Source organism: Muntiacus reevesi, chromosome 6 (assembly GCF_963930625.1).
Source record: "Muntiacus reevesi chromosome 6, mMunRee1.1, whole genome shotgun sequence".
NCBI classification, from domain to species: Eukaryota; Metazoa; Chordata; class Mammalia; order Artiodactyla; family Cervidae; genus Muntiacus; species Muntiacus reevesi.
This window is the reverse complement of record NC_089254.1, coordinates 48,705,190-48,719,061: the sequence shown is the minus strand read 5'-3', so window position 1 is coordinate 48,719,061 and position 13,872 is coordinate 48,705,190. Positions and strand designations below refer to the sequence as shown.

The window sequence follows — 13,872 nt, the reverse complement described above, 5'->3', positions numbered from 1 at the left end:
GGTTTAGGTAGTCACATCCTGTGTTTGTATAACCACTCCATTTGTGCAAGGGAAGCCTATTGTGTGTGTTTTAATATTTGTATTTGTGTTTATATAACTGAATTTTACATCTGTTGAATGTTTATAATTATGACTATCACATCAAATTCCAAATCCAAAGTGAAAACAGTCAAACATAAATTTTATGGATCAGTGACAAGTATAACAAGATTTCTTGGAGAGAAAGGATATGGTGATTTTCCAGGATGCTCTAAACTTCTTTTCTTGTTTTAGCAGATTTTACTCTAGGAGCAGAAAATAAATTATTATTTTTTGTTTGTTTGTTTCAAGATAAAAATAATTATCATAACTTTAAAAATGTAAAAGAGTACTTCCTCAAGTGTTGACTCAATCGATATGTTTCTATCAATATATGATTAGAATAACACTATAATTTTTTTTCAGGTAATAACTGTAATAATTACTATATAGAGATTAGGTGCCCAACTCAGCCCTCAGAGCTTCTTGCCACTCTTATTAATCTTCACTTAGGCCAAAATAATAATGTATATATGGCAGCCTTGAGTGCTTTGGTTTGAAATGTTTCTCAAATTATTCATTTTTTTGATGTTTTGGATGCAGGAAATGTTTGGGCTTCTGTCTACAGTTTGTTAGACTTTCAGTGAATTAAAATTTCTTTTAGACTATGGCATTTTCATAGAAACTGTTTCAAGTGTGATTGTGCATAACCTGTAGCAGAAGTTTTGATAATTTTATCTATCTTCTTACTGCTATAGTTTATTTAAGACTTTTATACTTTACATGAAAATTCAGTACTTTATACTCTCAAGTAGGTTTCGTTTAGCTTAATTTTACTCTTTTTGAATTTGTGGTTTGCCAGAGGGTAGTGAGGAATTCAGATGTAATAGGAGTGATAATATACTAATGTGACTATAAAGTAATGAGTTTCATTTCTAGGTGGCTATATTTATCCAAGAGATTGATGTTGGTACTTACTAAAATGTTAAGTATGAAGAGAGAACTAAAATTATTTTTGAAATATTTTCAGACTTGATATATCAGGGTTCTACTAGTAAAACAGAACCGGTGGTAGATTCCTCTTGTGTGTGTGTGTACACATACATGCAGGAGTGGGGGTGAGGAGAGAGAAAGGGAGAAGCAGGGAGCTGGCTTACTTGATTATAGGCTGCCTAGGTGAGTCTAAACTCCTCAGGACAGGCTGGAACTGCTATCCACAGGCAGAATTTCTTCTTTGTCAAGAGAGACTTCAGTTCTGCCTGCTGATTGAATCATGTCCATCTAGATCATCTAGGGCAATCTTCTTAAAGTTAACTGATTGTATACTTTAATCACACCTCCAAAATACCTTTATAGCAATACTTAGATTGGTGTTTGATTAAATGACTGGAGATTGTAGCCTAGACAAGTTAACATATGCAAAATAATATCTGATATCTGAATCAGTGCACAGGTCATATAAAAGAACCAGCTTCATAGTTTATCTATGAACTAGTAATCATAGTTTATCTGTGATAAAAACCAAAACTACCAGTTTAACTAGCTAACTCAGGCACTAGTTTGGGCCACACAAAATTTTACATGTTACCAAAGATAAAATCTACCTTCAAAGTGCTAACATCTACCAGAGCTGAGATTGTTGAAAAGAAAGTACATCAGGCTACAATTACAATTTTTAAAAAGTTTGGAGGAATGGCAGCATTGTTGGAACACTGATGACTCCCCGACAGGATGTAAAGGGGCAAGTGGTTATTTAAATTCATGTTTCTCAGACTGGGGTTCATGACTCCTCTTCATTTTCTTCTGCCATTAAGGGATACATCAATAGAAAATACCAGAGAAACACTTTTTATTTAATGTAGGCCAGAGGTCAGCAAACTGTTTCTGCCAAGGGCCAAATAGTGCGAATTTTCAGCTTTACAGGTCGTAGAGTCTGTCACAACTGTTCAGCTCGGCTCTTGTAGCGTGAAAGCAGCCAGAGGCCACACGTAAACTAATGAGCACAGATGGAAAGAAATGATCCGACCGGCGACTTTGGGTGAGGGCTGTTGTGCAGTCCCTCCAGTGGAAGATGCCCATAGAACAGTGATGAAGTATTCAGCCTTCAGAGCCAGTCGCGTCTGAATTTATGTCTTGGGTATGTCACTTTCTAGCTGTGTGACTTTGAATGAACAAGTCGAGTGATTTTTATATGTAAAAATGGGCAGAATAATAAGACCCTACGAGTCTTGTGAAGATCCCATAAACATTTTCTCTTAGTCAGCTGTCAAGTTTCAGAGCCAAGAAAACTTTTAGCCATTTAAAAATTATGATTATAAAAGTCTTTATAGATTTTCCACAGCTAGGACATGCTCTATTTTTAAAAAATCTGTTGAGAATAAAGATAAATTTTATGTTTTTACTTTGATCAAATGTATTAGGAGTGAATCAGTTTTAGACTGTCATTTTTTTCTGTTTCCTGGTTTTATTATTGAACATAAATACCTGTTCTCTATCATTTGGGTATTCCATCTTTGTAATGTTTGAGTCAGCAATAGTCGTTATTCCTGAGAAAGAGGAAATAAGAGACAAGTATGTAGCAATTATGTACAAGAAAAAGAAGAAGGGGAAAAGCACCAAAAATGAAAAACAAAGGAGTACTTCAAGTCACTAATGCTCTGTGGCAAGAAGAGACAGCGTTTCCCTCTCATACTAAAGTGAGGTAGACAGTTTAAGGTATTTTTAACCCCAGTACTCTACAAGTGGGATTTTGTTTTTCCCTGCGTGTTCCCTTTCAGCAGTTAGGTCCCTCACTTAACCCATTTTGAGAAATTATTTGATTTTTTTCCCTGCAGCTGTTGACTTGTTTCATGTTATACTCCCATCATTTTTAGATCTGGTTTTGTCTGTGATGCTCCCCAAAGAATTAAAAACTAGAGAAAATAAACATGAAAAAATTTTTGCTTAGCTAGTAATCAAAGAAATAGCTCCCTACCTCTCCTTTTCTTCCTTTCTGCCTGCCTGCCTTCCTTACTTCCTCTCTTACTCTCTTTATCGTTTTCTTTCTGTGTGTCTTCCCTCCATCTCTCCCTCTCCTTCCTTTCCTCTCTACTAATTTGGGAACACATAATGCTTGATTTGATGAGACAGATGCTCTCAAACACTGCTGGAGTGGAAAGCACCACAACCATTTTGGAGAGTAATTTGACAACTTGAATTGAGACTTTAAAATGCTTGTCACCTTTAGGTCATTAATATCACTTCTAGGAATCCATTCTAACGAAATCATTAAAGATGCCTATCAAAGCAATAGTCACTTTCATTTTAATAGCATTGGTAACATCAAAAACTTTAGAAACAACCTAAATTTCCATTGACAAAGCAGTTTATATAAATTATATTAAAAAAAAACTTTAGAAGTAAGTACTCTTACACAGCCATTAAAATCATGTTTTCAAAAAATGTTTAATGCCATTGGAAAAAGTTCACACTGTAATTTTAAATGAAGGAGCATGAATGGTGCCTAGTAAAGAATCAGAGAAAGGAGCCAGGTCTACCAATGTTCATATTTATGTCCTGACCGTGAGATGGTGCTGCCTCTTTCTCTGTGAAATATCTGATTCTGGATTTTCATTTTGACCTATAGTAATGTAGACTTCCCTCGTAGCTCAGTTGGTAAAGAATCTGCCTGCAATGCAGGAGATGCCGGTTCAATTCCTAGGTTGGGAAGATCCTCTGGAGAAGGAAATGGCAACCCACTCCAGTATTCTTGCCTTGAAGAATCCCGTGGACAGGGGACCCTGGCAGGCTACAGTCTATGGGGTTGCAGAGTCCGACATGACTAAGCAACTAAGCACAGAACATAGTAATTTATTTATTTATTTATTTTTAAATTAATTCATTTATTTTAATTGGAGGCTAATTACAATATTGTAGTGGTTTTTGCCATATGTTGACATGAATCAACCATGGGTGTACTACATGTGTCCCCCATCCTGAAACCCCCTCCCAAGAACATAGTAATTTAAATGGGCAATATACAGAATAAAACAGAAGGCAGAGCAGAAAGCATCAGAACTAGCAGATGTCATCTTTCATTGTCTTGTCTTGAGGGAAAGTCAAAGTCATTTAACATGAGGTTTGTGTGGTAATAAATGTCTCAGGAATCAGCCACCTTCAACTCAGTCTCACCCTCAACTCAGGAAGTCACTTCGCGGCCTGCGTGCCCCTGAGGCTAGTTTGGGGCAGTCCTTTGCTTTCAAGTCCTAGTGGGCTCCCTGAAACCAGTCTCAGGGTCTGGCTCTGGAGCAAGTGCCACAGTGCCCTTTCAAAAGAGACAGTAACTTTGGAAACCTCAAACAGCAAATCTGAAACAGGCATTTCTGTTTTACCTCCCCAAATACGGTATCAGCTACCCCAAAGAAAGGCATGTGCCCAAGAGGAAAGAGCACAGGCTCTGGGGTCTGGCAGAGTAATGTTCAAATCGCTCATAGCTGCATGTGCTTGGACGAGAATGGGGGTAATAATATCTTTTGTGGATCTGCGGTGGGGATCAAGTGATTAAAGATCTAAAATGTTTAAAATGTTTAACCTAAAACAGTGCCTGACACATAGTAGCCCTAGTACATCTCCTGAGTAAATATTAGTCAATCTTTCTCTCTACACTTTGTTGAACTAAGTATTTTAAAGTATGGCCTGATAAGATACTTTTTTTTGGTCCTCATAATGACGGTGTTAGACATCTTGCAGATAGTGATCTGATTTATACTGAAAGTGGCATTTTTGCAAATCACTTACTGTACTTGCTTACTGAGTAGTTATGTTACATGTTGCTTTGTGCTTTAATCTCTACATCTGTCAGTTTGCATGATTTTATCTTAGCAATTATTCCTAAGAAAAACTTGGCCTGTGCAGGTTATCATTAGCAGTGCTATGTTTGCTGGTTTTTCTTTTCTTTTTTTCCTCTCTCTCTTTTTTTTTTTTTTCAGGGGGAAGGTTAATTTTTTTGTTTGTTTGTTTTTCAAAACGTTTTGGAAAAATAACCTTGAAAATTAATCATTTTCTTTGGTAATTAAAAAAAAATCTATTTTATTTTGGCTGTGCTGGGTATTTATTGGGCTTCCCAGGTGGCTCAATGGGAAAGAATTCATATACAATGCGGGAGACATGGATTCAGTCCCTGGGTCTGAAAGATCCCCTGGAGGAAGAAATGGCCACCCACTCCAGTACTCTTGCCTGGAGAATCCCATGGACAGAGGAGCCTGGGGGGCTACAGTCCATGGGGTCACAAAGAGTCAGACTCAACTGAGCGACTGAGTACACACGCTCGGGTATTCATTGCTGTGCAGACTTTTCTCTAGTTGTGGAGAGTGGAGGCTGTTCTCTAGATGTGGTGCACGGGTTTCTTATTGGGGAGGCTTCTCTTGTGATGGACACAGGCTCTGGGACATGCAGGTTTCAGTGGTTGTGACTCCTGGTCTCTAGAGCACAGGTTCAATAGCTGTGGCCCATGGGCTTAGTTGCTCCTTGGCATGTGGGACCTTCCTGGATCAGGGATTGAACCTGTGTCTCCTGCATTGGCACGTGGATTCTTTACCACTGAGCCATCAGGGAAGCCCCTGTTTTTTTCTTTTTAAATGTGGTTATTTTATACTAGTGTTGCTTGGCTTCCAAGTGGTAATACCCATTTATAGTACAGGTGGCCAGGGATGCTCTCTAGTTTGTGGCACAGGATTTCTTGGTATGGGATTCATGGACTCATTCAGACTCAGGACAGTGACCTCATTAACCTTGGGTTTTAACCACTACTGACCCACCTGTAGGTAAATGCTGGATCCTAAGGAATGAGGCATTAGACAATACTAATTAAAACATGTACATTTCTCTCTTTCTTTCTTTTTATATTATAGATGAGTGGGTCACTCACAGTGAGGGATGACAATGTCTGAAAACTATTTGAGATGGTAAGAATAGATTTGGAAGGGAAAAAAGGCCATGCAACAGGCACTAGGAACATTTGTATTAGGGACGGCATAGGGCGTCTGGAATTTAGATACATCTTTAAAAATATATATTTTTTACAAAAAAAAAAAAAAAAAACTGGCTTAGTAGCATTTGAAAATACCAATGTTCCAGTTTCTATTGACTGACCCCTGTAGACGTTGATTCAAGCTGGTTTCGTTTGCAACTTAGTGCTCAGAATTTGCTGCCAGCCCTGAACCTGGGGAGATAATTTTAAGTGTCCTCTGGAATAATAGCTGATGCAGATATAATAATAATCTCTGCAATAATAATCTGATGCAAATGCAAAGCTGAAACTAGTTACTGGAATGGAAAATAATGAATCCAAAGGTTTATTGTGGACCTTTGGAGCTACTGAATACCAAAATATTGGTCTGGCTAGTGGTTTCCCCTGCGGCTTCTTTTCTCTGTGGGTTATGTGTCCTCACCGAAAAGGAAATAGCCCAACTTTGCTTCCAGCAGACCTTCTGTTGTACGGCAGCTGTTCACTCAGAAGTAGATTAGTCATTGATTTGTGGAGAATATAATAAAAAGAAACACCTGACTTAATTTTCATTTTACTGCTCTGTGCCTATAGTTGCTTTTCTGGCCCAAACTGTGATCTTCATGTGAGCAAACTCTGAGTTAGCAGAGGGTTTCAAAACAGAGCATGGAAATTATTAGCAAGTACAAAAGTCAGAATAAATAGAATAGAAAATAATTTATTTTTGTTTTGTCATTTAATCCCAACTGATAAAACAGGAATGCACATAAGTGTAATTGTTAGGTTCAGAATCATGTCAATTAAAGTACTTCACACTGTTTTAATTATTCTTTCAGATGTATGTAAAAAGAAAAATCTGAGAGAAAGTAGACACATTTCTAATGATTAACTATATATCTTTAAAAGCTTGGTATAAAAATGAACCAGTATTGGATTTCTTAGGGGGGCTAATATCACTGCAGTAGAGTAAAGGTTTGAGTTTTATTCCTTCCTAGTTTACTTATTAACTCCTAAGGTGCTATTTCTGTTTTCTGTACTTAAGTCACACTTGATGATAAATGCTCTTCTTTCCTTTCCTGCCAGACTTCCTGTTGAAGCAGTCTGTGCCTGCTGCTGTAATTTCCTTACCACTAGCTCACTGTCTTTAATCACATGCCATTTGACTTTGGCTCCATTTTGCCAACAGTCTCTAAATTCTTACTCTCTGTGTCACATTGTTAAGAGCCAAATCCCACTGAATTTACCCCTGCAACATCTGATATGCCCAGCTGCCCACTCTCATGGTGTTACAGGAGCTCTCTTCTGAAATAATTCCCAAAGCTCTACATTTTACACACTGCTTCATTACTACCAGACAAACCTGTCTTGCTCACATCTTTGTTCGTGAATGGTGAGATGTTCTCAGTCTTCTGTGTAAAGTCTGATTTTCTTGGCTTGGCATTTGAGTTAGCATTCTCCCACTGCTTCTCCTCATCTACCTCGTACACCAACCCAGTTCCTTTGGGTGTGTTGTCATGTCTGTCTGGAGTCCTATACTATCTTTTTTCATCTCCAACCTCATGCTCTAAGCTTATCCTTCTTTCAAAGCCCAGAAAGAAGGCCATCTGATTCATTAAGTTTCTCTCATCCTTCTAGAGGAAAGTGATATTTTTATTCATCTAAGTTTTGTCTGTACCTCTTTTCTGATATGTTTCATATTCTGTCCTGTGTTATTTGTGTGTAGGCATCTTATTTTCCTTTCTCTAGGTCAATCTCATTATTTTTTAATTTCATGACCCCAGTGTCTAGTTCAGTGTCTTGTACTTTTTATAAGCCAAGTACATTTTGGATAAAAGAGTGAACTGACTAATGTTAATAAGTATAGAGAACTTGCTGAAAGATGTTTTAGACTGTGTTTCCCTTACTCTTGTTAATGTTTGTCTTACTTTTCTTAGTTATTTCTGTGCATCTTAGGTTTATCAATTATCTATTCAGACTACTGGGTTGCTGCAAATATTTTGAACACTTCTAGGTAGTATCTCTATTCTAGTCCTTTAGGTAATGAATTTTGCAGCATGTAATCTACTTAAATCAAACATTAGCACTTCTTTTTTGTAAAAATAACTTCTAGTAAAGTAAGGGTGAGAAGCTGATGACCAAATTCTTATCAAGATGATGGAAAAGTCCAAACACATTTTGGATGACTGATTCTGTAAGGAGCCTTTTGGAGTCTTCCATTGTGAACACAGGGATTTCTCTGGTAGCTCAGATGGTAAAGCGTCTGCCTACAATGTGGGAGACCAGGGTTCGATCCCTGGGTCAGGAAGATCCTCTGGATATTAAGGAAGTGGTAACCCACTCCAGTGCTCTCGCCTGGAAAAATCCCACGGACGGAGGAGCCTGGTGGGCTCTAGTCCATGGGGTCACAAAGAGTCGGACACGACTGAGTGACTTCACTTTTATTGTGAACACAAGAACCACCAAGAATGTTCTTATATTTACATTACTGATTTTAGCCATCCTATAGATGTGTGTGTTATAGCTCACTGCAGTGATACTGGACCTTTCTAGAACTCAGCCATCCAGTCATTTCAACTCCTCAACCACCAAGCTATATATATATATTTAAGCCAGTGTATATAGCACATACAGATGAGCATCAAAGAATTACCAATGGGAGATCACAGGTCTTATTTTACATAGTTCCAGTGCACATTCTTTGGCTTTGCTTAGCAATCTTATCAAAGGAACATTTGTTAATGCATATTCTATCTCCTACCCTACAGGCCATGGGGTCGCAAAGAATCGGACATGACTGATGCGACTTAGCATGCACACATGCACCCTAGCCCAAGGCTGATTTAGGAGTACCAACTTTCTATTTCCAGAGTAATACTCAAATTAAGAATTGCCTGTTAATTTGTTTCCGTGCCTGTTTCTTCCACAAAATGCAGAGCTCCTTGAGGATAAGAACTATGTATTATATATCTTTGTATCCCCAGCATTGTACAGTATTTGACATACATTGCATACTCAGTCATGTCCAACTCTTTGTGACCCCATGGACCGTAGCCTGCCAAGCTCCTCTGTCCAGGGGATTTTCCAGGCAAGAATACTGGAGTGGGTTGCCATTTCCTCCTCCAGGGTATCTTCCTGACCCAGGGATCGAACCATGTCTTCTGTGTCTTCTGCATTGACAGGCGTATTCTTTACCACTGCAACACTTGGGAAGCCCTCTTGACATATATTAAATATCAGTATTTATTGAATGACCAAAGTTGATTACCTGCCTTTGAAGGAACCGTAGATTTTTAAGTAGCTTATTAAAAAGGAGAGAAAGCAGTTTGAAGCAGGCATACAATGACAACAAATAATAGTATGCCAGATGACAAAAATATTATGAGAAAAACTGAAAAAACACCTTAGCCTGGGATCACTTCATTTTGGAAGGAAAGAACGTAGGGTACTGAAAGGGCTTCTAGAAACATTGCTGAATGCTAGCACAGTACTATATTTTATGTTCACTTTGATGACTTACAGTCATCAAGTAAAGATTGAAATATTTTCTGAATATTTTGTTTAAAGATACAGTCAAGCATGTAATGCATTTTGGAAAGATTTCCTTATAAAATTGCTTTAAAAAAGAAAACTTCTGATTTTTATTAGGGTAGGTCCTTAACTAGGGCTTTCATGGTGACTCAGATGATAATCTGTCTGCAATGCAGGAGACCTAGGTTCACTCCTTGAGTCTGGAAAATCCAGGGAAGATCTCCTGGAGAAGGGAATGGCTACCCACTCCAGTACTTTTGCCTGGAGAAACCCATGAACAGAGGAGCCTGGCAGGCTACAGTCTATGGGGTTGCAAAGAGTCAGACCCACGACTGAGCAACTAATACATTCATTTTCACTTTATCCCAAATAATTCATTATCGAGGGTTCTATATAGCCAAGGCCTTACTGTGTGAGGATAGCGTAAGTCTGTCTGGACTTTCTTGCTTTAGCAGTGAGCAGTGGTCATTCAATCTACCTAATAAGCATCTCACAATGTACAGGCACTCTGGGGACAGAAACGCACACACACATTCCCAGAAGAACAGGTCACAGCCATTAAAGAGTTTCAGTTTTTCTAGACTTAAGAATTTTTTTTTTTTTTAAATCAGAAGTCCTGAGGAATGGTCGTTAATGACTTTATCACCTACCACTCTTCCCTTATGCTGTCCTGCAATGTTTATCAAACGTTGAGTAGCCCTGTGGACCAGGTTCTGTGCTGGGTGCTGGATGATGGAGACACAGTGACCGCTTGAGGTGAGAGGAGGCCTGGGCCTGGAGGACCATTTGTCCATAAGGCTTCTGTCTTATTGCAGAAGTTTCTCCCGTTAGAGGCAATTATGTCTTTTTTTCTTCCTGATGTCAAACAGTTTATGAGAAATAAGAAGAGTCATAAATCTTCAACTCTAAATTAAAGCATGTTTTAAATAGCTAAAAATGTAAAAGACTTATACAAGCTGCTCTCCTGTTCTTGACTGTAGTCTCTCATCATGAGCCTGCTTGTAAAATAAAAGGGAGCAGGTAATCTGAGCTCTCTCTTCTCTAGGTCCTTTGGGTTACCAAGGTTTATATGTGACTGGGCTTTGGACAGTCCTTCGTTGTTGACAGATGGACTCCCTCCAGCAAGGGACAAGGAGCCGTGAAGATTGAGCATTGCTTCAATGTAGTTTCTCCATCACAACTGAGGAAAGAAAGAATGTGCTCAGCTCCACTCCTCAGTAGAGCCAGACGCCTGATAAAGTAGAAACAGTATACCTTTAAAGTTGCCAACGCAATGTCAAGGGTAGAGGGAAGAGTTGACAGAATGATTTATGAGGGTTTCTTGCAATAAGAACATGTCTAAAAATATACTTCCATGCCTTTCTCCTCTCAAGGATAAACGCTACAGAATATATCCAGGGAACTGTGATACATAAAAGCCTGAGGCCTTGTCACAGCCTAGGGAGGCCAGGGTGAAGGGCAAGGAGAGGGGAAGCAGAAACAGCAAACGAGAAAGCATGCTCCTCGTGCTTTTAATCTTCTGTTGAACTGATGTGGTTTTACAGATGTAAAACTGATTTTTTTTTTTTTGAAACATGCAAATATTGTAAATTTAATATGTGGCCTATTTAAAAAAAAAAAACACAGAAAACATTTACTGGGGTAAAATGAAGATACTTAGTTTCCAGATTAAAAAAAAATTTCCTCTGAGCTTCTACTTTAATATCAGTAGATCTGCAAAGACAGCCACAGACTAGCATGTGGAATAGCTTGCTCTCATGGAAGTGGAGTTTGAAGCTGCATTTTATTTATGAACAGTTGAGAAAGAAGCTCTTGGAGCAGATAGAGTTGGCTTATCTTAACACCCTTTCTGGGCTCACTGCAGTTAGCCAGAGCTATTGGATATCCACATGGATTTCTTTGCCTTCTGTAATGGCTGCCTTCATACTCACCCTCAAGTTTACTTCCATCTCAAGCAGCGAGAATCCAGTTCAGAGCACCCTTCTGTTAACTGACTCTGTTTTGTAGGACATCCGTGTTTAGCATAAAGACAAATCACAGTGCAGGTGATCTATTTCTTGGGCTGTGGTCTGTACCACAGTGCTTGGCATACAGGAGGTGCTCAGTAAATGCTAGATGACTACTATTCCTACTTTTATTTATACGTTCAGCTCAGTCTCCTCTGCTTTCTATGCCATGGTAATAGAAGATGCCCAATCACAAAAGGAAGAATAATATAAAAAACAACAATAATGTTATTTGATGACATCTACTGTGTTAGGCAATTTATCTAAACTATCACATTGAGTTCTCACAACAACCCTGTAAGACACATAGTATTCTTATGTTGTAGATAATGAAACAGCTCCAGAATCATAGATTTTCAACTTGTATTGAAATAAATTTTACTTATATTTATTTTCTAAGAAAAGTAAGAATTCAGAGTTCCCTATTTCTTCAGTATTCTTTATCTACTCCCTGCATAAAGTCACTATAGATAAGTCCTTGATAAATGATTTTGGAGAATACCAAAGAGTGGTTAAACACCTTTAATTTTGAGAAGTACAATCTGAACTCATTTTCATTTGTCTCTGAGAATAGCCAATACAGCCATAAGTAATCTCACCTGGGTAACTCTTGATTCATCCGTCAGATGGGATGCTTACATTTGGCAGACATTTCTCTTGATCTCCTAATCCATTTGAGTGCTGTGTGTCCTCTGAACTCCCTCATGTGTTCTCTTAGTGGTTTACTTATCTCTCTCACCCCTTGGATTGTGAGTCCCTTGGAGGGGCTCTGCTCGATCTATCCCCAGCACCCTGCCCAGGGTGACACTCGGCAAGTATGAACTGGTTGTGAGGGGTGAGGAAAGGCCTGTTTCAGTCTGAGCCTCAGAGCAGCTCTGGGAGGGTGTCAGAATTTCCCAGGGCCACCACTGCTGCTGGTTTCAGTTCAGAGACCAAGTCTTCTGACCCCTCTCTGTTTCTCAGGCATGAAAATTTTACACAAAATCTCTCTCTCTCTCTTTTTTTCCCCCCCAATACAGCTTAAGTAGATTTAGTTTCTTTAACCTTTCTTCCTAGGGACTTTAGTCCTAATCTTTTCAGTGATTGCTGATTGTCATAACTTTCAAATTCTTTCTACTTCACATGCCCTGTTTTAGCAAGGCATTAAATGGAACAAGGGACAAAGCAGACCCATGTTTTTGGGTGTTGTAGATTTTATCACACTGCATATTCAGTTCTGTCTAGTCAGGACCTCCTTGTCTTTGATGCTGCCTTAACCTATTTGTTCAAGGGCTTGTATAAAGTAGAATATATCTTGAGGAGTCAAACACTCTTTAAGCATTACGTGTTGAGGGTGTTCTCCAGGAGTGTAATTTGGGAATTGTTTGTGCTCTGAAGAATATGCGGGAAGACTCTTGCTGTCACAAGGGCCAGACACAGGGCTGGCTCCTCACAGACAGGACCTCGCAGGGCCACCCACGTGACTCCTGAGTAAGCCCTCTGGTATTCTAGTTCCCGACTCACAGGGGTGATTCTTGACTTTCCACAGTTGACATGTTGCATTATCTTCTTACCTCCTCTCTTCTGTGATCCAGAGAGGTCACTGAGTCTTCCATTCATTTACCCACCCCTCCTACCTAGTTTCTTCTCAGACCTGTACTTAATTCCAGACCGTGCCAAGTTTTGACTTCCCTGGTGTCTCAGATGGTAGAGTCTGCCTGCAATGCGGGAGACCTAGGTTTGATCCCTGGGTTGAGAAGATCCCCTGGAGAAGGGCAAGGCAACCCACTCTGGTATTCTTGCCTAGAGAATCCCATGGACAGAAGAACCTGGTGGACTACATCCATGGGGTCGCTAAGAGTCAGGCGCGACTAAAACTCAGCATCTTCAGAACGCCTGAAGAAACAGTCCCTGAGGCTGGCCACCCTTGAATAATTTATGCAATATTCTTTGAGTAGTGACCTGTTAGTGTGTCCAGCAAGGTCAGATGAAAAGCATTCTAACTAAGTTTTTAATTTTATGAGTTGATTCTTACCAAAGCTAGATTAGTCTTTACCATTTGTTTTGCCCGAGTCCCAGCAGCTATGGAGATAGTATTCCTATGTCTATAGATGTCAGGAAATATCCAGTTTATGTTTCAAACTATACTCCCCAAGGTTTTCTGTCTAATTTTTAGGTATTTCAGCAGGCCCTCCCTCATATTTTCAAAAATAATTTTTAGTGACTCTGATGAAAGTAGGCAAGGTACTCCTAGGTTTAAGATAGTCTGGTTGCAATGCGTGGCTCTCATTTAACGGAGGAATATTTAACTAGACACTTTCTTTCAGGCTGGCATCCTGCCTTCTCCCACCACCCCCC

General features: G+C 39.2%; 1 protein-coding gene across 6 annotated transcripts in view; it reads left to right on the top strand.

Annotated features, from left to right (window-relative positions):
- ST7 (suppression of tumorigenicity 7) overlaps nt 1–13,872 on the top strand; it is a 252,485-nt gene that overhangs the window by 117,808 nt on the left and 120,805 nt on the right. The window contains exon 1 of one of the 6 annotated variants that reach the window (XM_065939233.1): nt 2,011–2,155. The exons of the other annotated variants lie outside the window; for them this stretch is intronic. The gene's annotated coding sequence lies outside the window, so the exon portion shown is untranslated. Of the gene's footprint in view, nt 1–2,010; nt 2,156–13,872 lie in introns of those variants that run through there. 6 annotated transcript variants of the gene reach the window in all.